This window comes from Urocitellus parryii, chromosome 9, assembly GCF_045843805.1.
Source record: "Urocitellus parryii isolate mUroPar1 chromosome 9, mUroPar1.hap1, whole genome shotgun sequence".
NCBI classification, from domain to species: Eukaryota; Metazoa; Chordata; class Mammalia; order Rodentia; family Sciuridae; genus Urocitellus; species Urocitellus parryii.
The window spans coordinates 38613403-38626343 of NC_135539.1; the positions used below are offsets into that span (position 1 = coordinate 38613403).

General features: G+C 47.0%; 1 protein-coding gene across 13 annotated transcripts in view; it reads right to left on the reverse strand.

Annotated features, from left to right (window-relative positions):
* Sun1 (Sad1 and UNC84 domain containing 1) overlaps nucleotides 1-11691 on the reverse strand; it is a 48704-nt gene extending 37013 nt beyond the window's left edge. For 3 of the 13 annotated variants that reach the window (XM_026405699.2, XM_026405697.2, XM_077802385.1), the window contains exons 1-3: nucleotides 11421-11690; nucleotides 10734-10893; nucleotides 7830-7911 (exon numbers count right to left, since the gene is read on the reverse strand). The gene's annotated coding sequence lies outside the window, so the exon portion shown is untranslated. Of the gene's footprint in view, nucleotides 1-7148; nucleotides 7244-7829; nucleotides 7929-10733; nucleotides 10894-11215; nucleotides 11347-11420 lie in introns of those variants that run through there. The other 10 variants (XM_026405698.2, XM_026405692.2, XM_026405702.2 and 7 more) reach the window with 9 other exon arrangements.
* Between the last annotated feature and the right edge of the window lie 1250 nt (nucleotides 11692-12941).

Sequence of the window (12941 nt, forward strand, 5' to 3'; positions counted from 1 at the left end):
GGTGCACAATGCTGGAGTTTGATCCTCAGCGCCACATAAAAATAAACAAAATAAAGCCATGCTGTCCATCTATAATTACAAAAAAAAAAAAAAAAAAAAAAAAAAAAAGGGCTGGGAATGCAGCTAAGTGGTACAGTGCCCCAGGGTTCTCCAGCACCGAAAACAAAAAACAAAACCTTTAGAAATGTATCATATCGAATTTGTGATAAATCCATCTTCCCATGTTAAGGGATATGGGGCAGCCAGACCCCTTGGTTCTTTTACTCTCTCCAAGGCAAGGCCAGGGCTCTAGTTATGAGCCAGGCAGCAACAGTGCCTTCACCTCTAATGCCACTGCAAACACAAATTGCAGCTCAACTCAGGGTGCAGCCAAAGGAGCCCTTTAACACTCAACCTGCTTAGCACTGCCTACCTCAGTACATGAAACAAGAACGAAAAATGAGTCATCATCAGTGGCAGATAACCTCTCACCATGCTGTACCGTTTCTACACACTTTTGGAAATGATGAACCAACAGGAAGAGGCTAAGCTATATGGGCTGTTGGCATCAAGAAAACAGCTCTAGGTATAAGGAGAGAGCTTTAGTATGAAGAGGCATTATCACATGTGTGCATCTCCTAATGATAAGGGCTCCAAACTTTCTAATAAAACCCCACTTCCTCTTACAATGACAAAGGGCCCAAGATTAAATTATTCCAGATTTGTACATGTTAAGTTCAAGGGCCTTTTTGGAATACAGAAATATTTCATAGTTTAGACAGAAACCTAGAGTGTAATGAATTCCCTCAGGAACAGTGCAATTAGAAGGACTACCCACAAAATTTCTACTGCAAGGACCCCATCTATGGGAGTAGCCTTGCATATGGGACTGCCATGAGCCTATGCCACCAGTCTGATAGCGTGTTTTAATTATCAATGACTTGAATCTTCCTTTTGTGTTTCTGGGCCTACTGCTTTTCTTATGCTCTTAGGGGTTTCTTATTCCCATTTCCTTAGAGGACCACGATATATGTAAGGTATTAGCCCTTTCCACATGACACATGCCAGGGATGCCCCTTGTCACTGTCTTGGCCTGGTCTTCCCTGGCTCATGTACTGCTTCTAGAAAGGTGCTCTAAGCCAAGAGCAAAGGGATGATCTATAACACAGTTTCCTACTCAGTGCTCTGACTTGTCCATGTTAAGCCATTTATAATTTATTTGATTCATCTGTAATTCAAGTTTGTACAGGGAGGATTGCATCTGGTTTTATTTCCTGTTGGACCTTTCCACCAGGCTTGCCAACAAGCCACTCATCCCCCGTCTCATCACCCTAAAAGCCTGCTTCTTCCTCTTCATCCTGCCCCTCAACCTGCCATCTCTGGCCAGCCCCTTATATGCACTCAGACTGACTTCCTAGCTCCAGTATTTCCCCCTTAAGCCAATCCTTTATAAACTTACCTGAATAGTTGACCTACAAAGAGCTGCTTTATTTTCTAATAAAGAAATATTTTATTCCCATATACCTTATACCTTTATTTCCCATCCCTGGGTCTAGCTATGCCCAAGTGATGGCTTACCTCTTCACCCTAAAGGCTCAGTAGTGACATCACCTTCAGGAAGCTCCTTGGACCCTAGCCTCCAGCCCAGTGAAGTGCCTAGCTAATGCTTCCCAGCATTTCTGTTCATTAACACAAACCCTAACCACTATTGAGTAATGAGTATCTCCAACTAGACTCTGAACTCCAAGGGCAGGAATTGTGCACTGTTTTCCTGCAGGTCTAACACCCAGTGGTGGGACACTGTGTAAGTGCCTACAAAGCAGGAGTACTCATCATTATGCACTTGACTTGCTTTGCCATTAAGCTGAAAAGACTCACCTCCCCCACCACTCTCTGCTTCTTATCTGATTACACTCTGGGAAAATCTTGTTCAAAGTGCTATAAGAACTTATGAAAGCAGAACGGTCATGTGCACATGGGCCTCTTTATTCCTCCTCCTAATGGATTCATGCAGCCCAAACTGGTGGGTCAGCCATTTCATTTCCAACCATAACTGGGAATGTAACAAGAACAGCAACCACAGGATTTTATTTGTCTCATGAACACAGCTCATCCATTCATACCTTTTTTAGATCACCCTTCCCTTTTGCTGTTCTGTCTTTCCAAACAGGAAGCACCAGGCTAAAGGTGAGTACTCTCTAGTACTGAAGAGGTTTGCAGCATGAATATAAATGGCAAACAAAACAATCAGAAATTGATGTTTTTCATATTCCAGATATAGCTCCCATATTCCAATCATGAAAATCAGAGTAAACAGAATGACTAAGAAAAAAGCAGCCAGACAATGGGCTGCTTTCCTTTTAAACCCCACACGGCGCCCCTCTCACTTCCACTGGCAGCCACTGGTCTAGAATGAGCACCTTTACCAACTTATAACCTGAAATTTAATTTTGCACAAAGGTCAAAGAGCACCATTCACAGAGATCTTATCTCCTACACTGAAATTTGCAATCTATAGTCATTCACTGGTGCCTCTAGCAACCAAATGAAAACCATGGACCACGTGAAGTGTGCTTACTTACAGCTAAAGTTGAGCAGCAAAACTGGTTATTGTGTTATACAAGCTGCTTAATGAAATAGAGCAAATTATAACCTATAACATAATAAACAGCCTTATAGGCAGCAGTACCATGTTCCATATTTTTCATCTGTCACCTCCTCATTTATTTTGGCCAATGAAGTAAACTGTTCACATGCAGAGCTAGCATTCCCAGATTCTCTACCTGAATTTGATTTTTTTTTTAAGAGAGAGTGAGAGGGGAGAGAGAGAGAGAGAGAGAGAGAGAGAGAGAGAGAGAGAGAGAGAGAATTTTTAATATTTATTTTTTTTAGTTCTCGGCGGACACAACATCTTTGTTGGTATGTGGTGCTGAGGATTGAACCCGGGCCGCACGCATGCCAGGCGAGCGCGCTACCGCTGAGCCACATTCCCAGCCCCATCTACCTGAATTTGAGTGTGCAAGTAGTCCCCAAAAGCAGTGAGTTCCAAATTTAGGGAGCAAGGGGGGAAAAAAAGATAAGAGCCGATTTCAAAAAACTAAATATCAAAAACCCTCTTACAGGGAACAAAGGGCCACAACCTCCTGCTCTGAAACTTCACAGAATTCTGGAGGGCTCAGGACCACATGCCCGTGGCCTTAGGAAATCCCTATAGTTCCCTGGATTTGCCTCCTGTGAGAAGACCAGGGAAGAGTGAGCCACAAGGTTGAATGGAGGCCTCCTCAGGCACCACTAACCCCAACCCCAACTTCTAACAATGTGTCTGCATTTATTGTGAGCAAATTCAGGTTGGCTTTGTTTCCAGGATCTGGAAAGGCTATAGGCAGATTATTTAGGAGGCCATTCGACTGTCATAAACTCAGAACCAAGAGACAATGGTTATGAGCTGACAACATACGCCATTAAATACCAGCATTCTTTGAAAATAGGTCACCAGGAATTTCCAGTTAAAAATGTGATGAACACAGATGTCAGATTCTACTCTCTTCCACCACCCTTTCAAAAGAGGGCTGTTTTTTAAAAGACAAATATCCATGGAAACAAAAAGCAAAGAGCCACAACAAAGAAACTTTTGGAAATTAGATGAATAAAAATTAACTTAGGGGCTGGGGTTGTGGCTCAGTGGTAAAGCGATCACCTAGCACTTGTGAGGCCCTCAGCACCACATAAAAAAAATAAAGATATTGTGTCCAGCTACAACTAAAAAAATGAACATTAAAAAAAAAAAAAACTTAAGCCAGAATAAGCTGTATAATAAACTTGCAATGGGGAATGCTGAAAAATATCTGATTTTCACCACAGGACCCATTCCCACCCCCCCAAGATTCAAGAACTGTTGCACTTATTTACATTTGGAAGCCAGGGTGAAGGATGGAGCCAAAATACAGGAGGAATTAAATCCTCAAAGACTATTTAAGACGTAATTAGGCAAAACCACATGATCATCTTAACAGGTGCAGAAAATACACTTAAGAATCCCACACTCCTTCATGATAAAACCCCTCAACAAACCAGGAATGGAAGGGAACTTTCTCAACGATATAGGGGCATCCCTGAAAAGCCCACAGCTAATATTTCACTCAAAAGTGAAAGGTCAAAAGATCCCTCCTAAGATAAGGATTTAGACAGGGATGCCCACTGTCACGTCACCACTGCAGTCCAATACTGTCCTGGAAGTTATAGACAGAGTAATTATTAGTCAAGAAAAAGGGGGTTGGGAGAAAGCAAACAAATTGAAAAAAATAAATAAAACTACCTTCATTCTCAGATGATATGATCTCATATATAGAAAACCCTTTAAAAAACTACTAGAGCTAATAACCAAAAGCAGCAAAGGTATAAGATACACAATCCACACACAAAAACAGTTGTACTTTTAAACTCTATCACTGAAAAATCAGAAAGTGAATTTAAGACAATTCCTTTTACAAGAGCATCAAAAAGAATAAAAACCTTAGAAGCTGGTATGGTGGTACACACCTATAATTCCAGAGATACAGGAAGATCAAAAACTGCAAGGCCAGCCTGGGCAACTTAGCAAGATCCTGTCTCAAAATAAAATAATAGTAATAAGAAAAGCGCAGGTGGGGCTGGGGAAGTAGGCTCCGAGGTAGAGCTCCCCGGTACTGCAAATAATAAACAAAACTCTCAGAAATGAATTTAACCAAGCAAGTATAAGACTTGTACACTAAATACCACAAAACACTGTTCAAAGAAATTTTAAAAGTCCCACCTTCCAAACTGAAGGATGGAAGACTTAATATTATGATGATGGCAATATTCCCAAAGTAATCTTTAGATTCACTATGATCCTTATCAAAATCCCAATGGCCTTTTCTGCAGATATGGAAAATCTAATCCTTAAATTCACATGGAACAGTGATGGGTCCTAAACAGTAAAAAACAATCTTGGAAAAAGAATAAAGTTGGAGGAAGCACACTTTCCGATTTCAAAACTCACTACACAATAACGTGGCCCTAGCAAAAGGACAGACATATAGACCAACAGAGCAGGAGAATTCAGAACCCAGAAACAACCATCCTACATCTATGGCTAACTGATTTTGACAAGAGTGCCAAGTCCACTCAGTAGGGGGTCAACAAATGGTGCTTTCCACAAGCACAAGGATGAAATTAGGCCCCTATCACACACACATCATGCCCCAAGTCATTTAAAAATGGACCGAAGTCCCATATGTCAGAATCAAAACTATAAAACACAAAAGAAAACAGCTAAGTCTTTGTGACCTAGGATTTAGCAAAGGTTTCTCAGATGTGATACCAAAATTATGAGCAACAAAGGAAACATTGATATTTGGACTCCATCAATTTGAGCACTAAGAGACAGCCTCATATATCTGGTAAGAGTTTGGTGTCCAGAATACGAAATAATTCCTACAATTTAACAAGATAAATAACCCAATTAAAACACAGGAAAGGGGCTGGAGATGTGGCTCAGCGGTAGCTCGCTCGCCTGGCATGCGTGCGGCCCAGGTTCGATCCTCAGCACCACATACAAACAAAGATGTTGTGTCTGCCGATAACTAAAAAATAAAATATTAAAATTAAAAAAAAAAAACACAGGAAAAAGAAACAAACATTCTCCAAAGATATACAAAAACACATGAAATAATATTCAACAGCACAGTGTCATTTGGGAAATGCTGATCAAAACAAAATGAGATGCCATTTCACACCCACTAGAATGTCCACAATTTTAAAAAAGGAAAATAACAAATGCTGGCAAGAATGTAGAGAAAGTGGAACTCTCATATGTGTTATTGGTGAGAATGTAAAATAATGCAGCCACTTTGAAAAACTTTCTGTGGGCTCCAAGGTAGAGCTGTTTCTCAAAAAGTTAAACAGAGAATTACCATATGACCTAAAAACTCTACTCCTAGGAATATACTCCAAAAAGTGGAAACAGGTGCTCAAATAAAATCTTGCACACAAACGTTCACAGCAGCACTAATTCTTAAGAGCCACCACATAGAAACAACTCAAATGTCCATCAACAGAGGTTAGGTAAATAAAATTGGGTACATATATACAGTGTAAAATTATTCAGCCATAGAAAGGAAGGAAATATTGATAAGTGCTACAGCATGAAGAACCTCAAAGACATTATGTTAATTCAAAAAAAGGCAGACACAAAGGGCCACATGCTGCATTATTCCAATGATAAGAAATGTCCAGAACAGGCAAATCCAAAGGCAATAAACAGATTAGTGGCTGCCAAGGGGTGGGAAGAAAGAAAAATGGGGCCTGACTGCTTAATGGCTACAGGGTTTCCATTTAGGGTGATGCAAAGTTTTGGAACTAAATAGATAGTGGTGTTGATTGCACAACACCATGAATGTACTTAATACCAACTAACTGCACAATTCAAAATGTTTAAGATGGTAAATTTTATGTGCATTTTACCAAAATACAGAAAAAAAGCTGCGAGCTACCATGCCTATGCCCTTTCTGCTCTCACCCCCAAAAATGAAGGGTAAACTGAGGTTCCTCTAGACTCAATGCTTCTCTTCATTGACATCTCTTCCCCTCAACTCTCAAGTGAGGCAGATTCGAGTACCCTTCCCTGAGAATATAAAACTCAGTGAAAAGACCAAAAAGGATGACAGGGAAGGTTCCTAGGGACCAGCCATCACCCCCAGTTGATAAGATCGGGCAGGGTGGGAGGGAGTCTATGAATAGAACACGAGGTCACTGTTCAAAAGGGAAAAACGCTCAAGGGAATTTAAAATAGAGTAGCCAAACTAAAATACAAGCAGGTGCACACCTGTTCGAAAAGACCGAGGTAATCTAGCCGGGAAAACAGAACATAAGTTAGGGCTCTTGCACCAAGAAGCCTAGCTCAGTGGCGCACGCCTAAAATCCCAGCGCCTTGAAAGGCGGGAGGATCGCGAGTTCAAGGCAAATCTAGGCAATTTTGCAAAACCCTGTCCAAAAAAAAAAAGGAAAGGAAAAAAATCTTTTCAAGAGGGCGGAAGTGTAGCTCAGTGGTAAAGCACACCTGGGTTCAATACCCAGTACCCCGCCCCCCAAAAAATAAAGGAAAAGAAATCCCACAGTAGACAGGCCAGAAGACACTCCCCAAAACTAACGGCCACGAGTGTTCAGACTCAGCGCCACTGCGAAGCATCCAACGACGGACAGCGACCATGGACAACTCGGGCCAAGGCCCGCGAGCTGGGGCGTGCGCGAAGGCAGGCAGCCGGGACCGGCGACCCAGCCCGCTCAGCGCCCCGCCAAGCACCTGCGACCGTGGGTCTGTGCCACAGCGCCGGGCTCCGGCGGGGGGTCACACCGGGCTTGGGAGCTCGGGGAACCGGGGTCCGGGTTCTGGAGCGGGGCTTGGGCTCCAGGGCTCCCGGGGAAACCCGGGTCGGGTTCGGATGCTCTAGGACACTGGGAGCTTGGGGGCCAGGCTTGGTCACCAGCGCGCTCAAGGGGAACCAGGGACCAGGCTCCAGAACCAGGACGCTCAGAAAACCGAGGACCCGGGTCAGGCACCAGCGCGCTTGGGGGCCGGGCTTGGGCACCAGGGGCCGGACTCCGGCACCAGCACGCCTCGGGCACCGGGGGAAGGGGGGTACAAGGGCGCCGCGGCCTGGCCGCGAGCAGGGGCGACGGGCGGGCCGGGACAGAGACCGTTGGCGGCTCTGCAGTTCGGTCCTGCCGCCACCGTCTCCGCCCACTGTGAGGGTCGCCCCCGGCAGAGGCGCAACCCCGAGGGGGGGGGACCCTGCCCCCGCCCCCGCCCCGGCCAACCCAGCGGAGCTCACCTGCCTCGCGCCGCCGCCTCAGGCCTGGTCCGCGCCGCCCAGGCCAGTCCCGAAGGATCCCGCCGTGCCAGCCAATCGCGCGCTGCGCCGGGGCCAGGGACGGGAGCAATGCGAACGTTAGCCAATCCGGAGCCCTCCACCTAAAGCTCCCAACCAATGAAGAGACAGCTGCGGGCAGCGGACGCAAGGGCCGGGCCGGGCCGGCGCTAGGGAAGGGCAGGAGGGAAGGGCGGGACCCGGATTGCGTTGCGGGGCGGGGTAGGCGCGCCTAGAAAGTGGGTGGGGGGGTGTTCGCGTTTTCGGGTGTTGAGATGTCTTGTTGGAGGGTCACATTTCCCCAGGGGGTCGCATCGGAGGAGGGGTTTTACCTCCGGGTCTTTCATTCTAGTGACGGGTCTTTCGGGGAAGGGTCTTATCTTCGGCCAGGGTCTCAGGTCCCGAACGAGGTCTCTCCCCAGAAGGGGCGCCCCTCCTCTGCGGTGCTCTCTAGGAGCCCAACTCCCCTCCTGGCCCTGCCGGCGTCACTCCTCGGTCCCCCTGCCCCGCTGCAGCCAAGCCCTTTCAGATCCACCCAGCCAGAGGGTTCTTGCTGCACCCCGCGCTGTGACCTTCCCTGTGCAGCTGCCCTGAGCTCCATCCCAGTGCCTCTGCCGGGGTCAGGGGCCCCCTGGACTGTGCCGCTTTGGGACCGTGCATCTAGTGTCTTCCTTCGGCGGGACAAGCACCCCAAGAGGCTGGTACCTACTGGAGACAACGTGAACCTCCTTTTGGTTTCTCTCTTGGCTGCGTGAGGGACACGGATGGTGGCGGGTGGGGGCGGCTGACGGCTACGAATTGTAGGTCTGCCCTTGGATTTTCACTAGTGCCCTTTCCTATGCGCCTGGGCAAATATGGGTTGGTTGTCTGCATTTTTTAATTGAAATATAATTTATAGACACCATACGGTAACCTTTTTACAGTGCTTTCCTTGATTTCTTTTGACAAATACATGTAGTTGTATTTGTCTGATGCCATAATAGAAATATGGGACATTTTCCTCACTCCAAAAAGTTCCCTCCTCCCCTTGGGGTCACTGCCCTCTGCCCAACCCACCCACTGTCTTCTGTCCTCTATCCCTGCCTTTCAGAAGGTGTTGCGAATGGAATACCTTAAACATGGTTTCTTTTACTTAACCTGAACCTTTTTTTTCCCCCCTTCTTCTTTTGAAGTGGGCTGTCTCCAGGCTGGCCTCCAACTCCTGGGCTCAAGCAGCTAGCTCCTCTCACCCTCCTAAGCAGCTGGAACAACAAGCAGTTGCTCTTGTGGGCAACTTTTGAACCTCATCCATGTTGCACGTATCTGTCCCCCTTATGCACTAGTATTCTACAGTTTGTTGATCTGTCCCATTTAGTAGTTGACAGGTTTACAAAGGGCCAGTTGGTAGACATTTGAGGTATTATGGGCCATGTGGTCTCCATAGCAAATGTTCAAATCCACATTAGGGAAAGTAGGTGCACACAGTTATGTGCCAGGGAAACTTCACCACAGGCGGCTGGCTGGCTCCACAGGCCCTGTGGCTATAGTCTGTTGGTGGACATCTGGGTTTTTTCCAGCTTGGGACTATTATGATAGAAGCCTCCATAAATCCCTTCACAGATAGACATTTCTCATATGGACATTTCTCTTGGTTCTCTAGGTTTATTATCTGTTCCCTACTTTTCTCTTGATAATAGTTTGGATATACAAAATTTGACTTTTTTAGTAGTGCATTTGTTTCAGCTGCATGTACGTTACTGTTCCAACCCTAGATTATATCTCTTGTTCAGTCTAATCCGTAGGGGAGAGATTTTGACACACGGTTGTATCCTGCAACCAGAGCCCACTACCTGAGTCTCTTACTAGAGATGACAGACATTCAAATCCTAGGCTTCACCCCTGAGAGTGCTGGCCAGCATGCACCCAGACTGAACAAGGAAGAAACAGGAGGTTTGGGGGGGCACTGTGTCCATGAACCTTGGTCTGGGTTTCTCTGCCTGGACAGCCTCACTTCAGAGGAAGACACTGGCTGCACACTGTGCTCCCATCTGCCCTACGATGTCTAGCAGGACAAGTGGTATGGCCATTCCCGTTTCTCAGCAAGGGAAACTGAAGCAGGCTCAGATAGCAGCCTGTCTGGAGTGAGACTGGCACAGGGACTATGTGACCAGGCAGGGCTCTCTGTCATCAAGACCACTGTCTGCTGCAGGGCCTGGGGCAGCCAGGCTTGTTTTGCTAAGCTCCCAGGAGGCAGGAATGTTTATTTCTCGGTGATCTCACACCTCAGACTTGGCAGCATTTCTGCCTTTCAGTTGTAAACAGAACCCGATTCCTGAGAGAGGGGTAAGGTCAGGAGGGAAACCTGAGCTCAGAGGCTTCGTGCCATCTGGCTTAGGGTGCTGCACAAGGATCAGGGGGCAGGGCCAGCAGAGAACTGGGTGAAGGAAAATAAAGCAGCCGACCCTCGACCCTCGGGCTCCTGAAATCCCTTCCTCTTAAGGAAACAATTGGGCTTCTCCACGTGCTGGTCCTCAGCCTTCTGGCTTCTGGTTCCTGCTTTAACACCACAGAGGAAATGGTCTCTGTCCCTGGTGGTTGTGCCCTGTGGCTAGCGGGGAGGCTCCTAGTCCTGCTGTGGTTTGGGGCGTGGAAGTCCTTAGAGAGTGGTAAAAGAACTAGGCCGTGAGGTGAGATGACCTCCCTTAGCCAGCTTTTCCAAAATCCAGAATTCTTACACCAAAGGTCACTACCAACAAGGGCTCCTCTCAGTTTTGGCTTGCCCTGCATCCCTACAACTACTACCAAAAGCATTGCTCAAGATGAGAGCAGTCCTCGTTCCCACAGGTGGGGTATGTCCCTTTGGTGCAGAGCTTTGTGAGAGGGACTCACCTTAGGTGGCAGGACCTGGAGAGACTCCAGGAAGGGTTTTCCCTCTCAGTTTCTGGAGGCTCCAGGCGTTCCTGGGTCTGCGGCCATAGCACACAGAAGTCAGTCTTTGCCGGGCTCTCACTGGGTCTCAGTGTCTCCTCTTTCTTCATTTCTCCTTTAACTAAAGGACACTTGTCATTAGATTTAAGGCCCACCCTACACCAGGATGAGCTCATTCTGAGATCTCTACCTTAATTACATCTGCAAAAACCCTCATCCCAAGTGAGTTCACATTCAGATGCTCTGTCTTTTGGGGGCCACTGTTCAACCTACTACAGGTGTTTAACAAAGAGACATCCTGTCCCTGAGTTCTGCACTAAGTAAACCCGATTGCTCTTTTTTCTTCAGCAACTGAGAAGGTTTTCTCAGCTTTCTGCACTCCCTCCCTCCACCCAGTCTCTTCTGCCTGAGCCCATCCTCGCCACACTGCAGAAATCACTCACTTGGGGAGGCCACTAGCAGCTCCCATTAACGAAGTTGGGGGCTAGTTCTCAGGCCCCGGCGTCCCTTAACTTTTGGCATTTGACCCTGGCCGTATCTGGATCTCCACCTGTCCCTGGCTTCTTTGTGACTTCTTTTCAGGATCCTTCTGTCCCTCCCACCACCAGAGGTGGATGTCCCTGAACCCCAGATACAAATGTCTCCTACCTGCTCTTGGGGTATCTCGTAGCATCTCCAGCTTGACATGTCCAAATTGGAATTCCTGGCCTCACTCAACCCTTACTTCCCAAGTCTTCCTTCCTCACATCAGTCAAGGACAACCTGTTCCTTCTTTTCCTGAGCCCAAAGCCCTGAGGTCCCCTTGGTCCCTCCCTTTGTCACATACACCCTTGGGTGATGTGCTGACTCTGCCTTGAAAACAGATCCAGGATCTTGTCTGCCCTCGGCTGCTAACCCAACCCAAGCCACTCTCAGCCCTGGCTGGATTACAGTGGCCCCACACAGCTGGCCTGGCCTCCCTGCAAATTAGCCTTCGGATTCCCCCAGGTAGTACGGCAGCTGGGCAGGTCCAATCATTCCAGACCCAACCTATGGGGGCTCCCAGGAGAAGCCCAAGGCCTGACTGTGACCTTCAATGACCTCTGCCCTCTTTTTACTTCATTGTTTTTCAATTTAGGTAAAATCCATGTGACATATAATTAACCATTTTATGAGAATGTTCAAAGATACAGTCACTATGGAAACCAGTATGGCATTTCCTCAAACATTTAAAAACATGCCAAGTTCGAGGGTGCACACCTGTAATCAGAGCTGCCTGGGAGGATCCCAAGGTTGAGCCTGGCCTGGGCAACTAAGTGAGACCCTGTCTCAAAATAAAAAGGGCTGGGAATGTTCCCAGTGGTAGAGAATCCCTGGGTTCAGTCCCCAGTACCCCCCCCCCCACATACAATCAATTAAAAATACAATAAGCATAATTACCATAGGACCATAGCATCCAGCAATTCCAACACTGGGTCTACACCCAAAAGAATTGAAAGGAGGGTCTCAAAGAGATAATTAATTAGTCACCTATGATCACTGCCTGAAGGCAGAAATCACTCAAGGGTCCACCTATGATGAGTGGATAAAGAAACTGTGGTGCACACCTGTAATCCCAGCAGCTTGGGAGGCTGAGGCAGGAGGATCACAAGTTTGAGGCCAGCCTCAGCAACTTCATGGGACCCTGTCTCAAAAAATAAAAAGGGCTGAGGATGTGACTCAGTCATAAAGTGCCCCTGGGTTCAGTCCCCGTACTGAAAGAGAGGGGAAAAAAGCTAACTGTGGTGTACACACGGAGTAGAATTTATCCACCCCCACCTCCAAAAAAGCAGAGGCTGACAAATGCTAATGCATGGTCAAATCTTAAGGACTTGATACTCAGTCAAATAGCCAGACACAGAGGGATCAATCGTGTGATTCCATTTCTGTGAGTTCCTGGAGTGTCAGATCTAGAAACATGAAAGCACGAGGAAATGGAGTGTTGTTTAATGGGCACAGAGTTTCAGTTTTGCCAGATGAAAAAGTTCTAGAGACCAAGGGTGGTGACAGCTGCACAGCAAGGAGAATGTGTTTCCCACTACGGAACAGTCCACTTAAAAATAGGAGCGAAGGGAGGCACGGTGGTGCATGCTTGTGATCCCCAGTGACTTGGGAGGCTGAGGCAGGAGGACTGCAAGTTGGAGGTCAGCC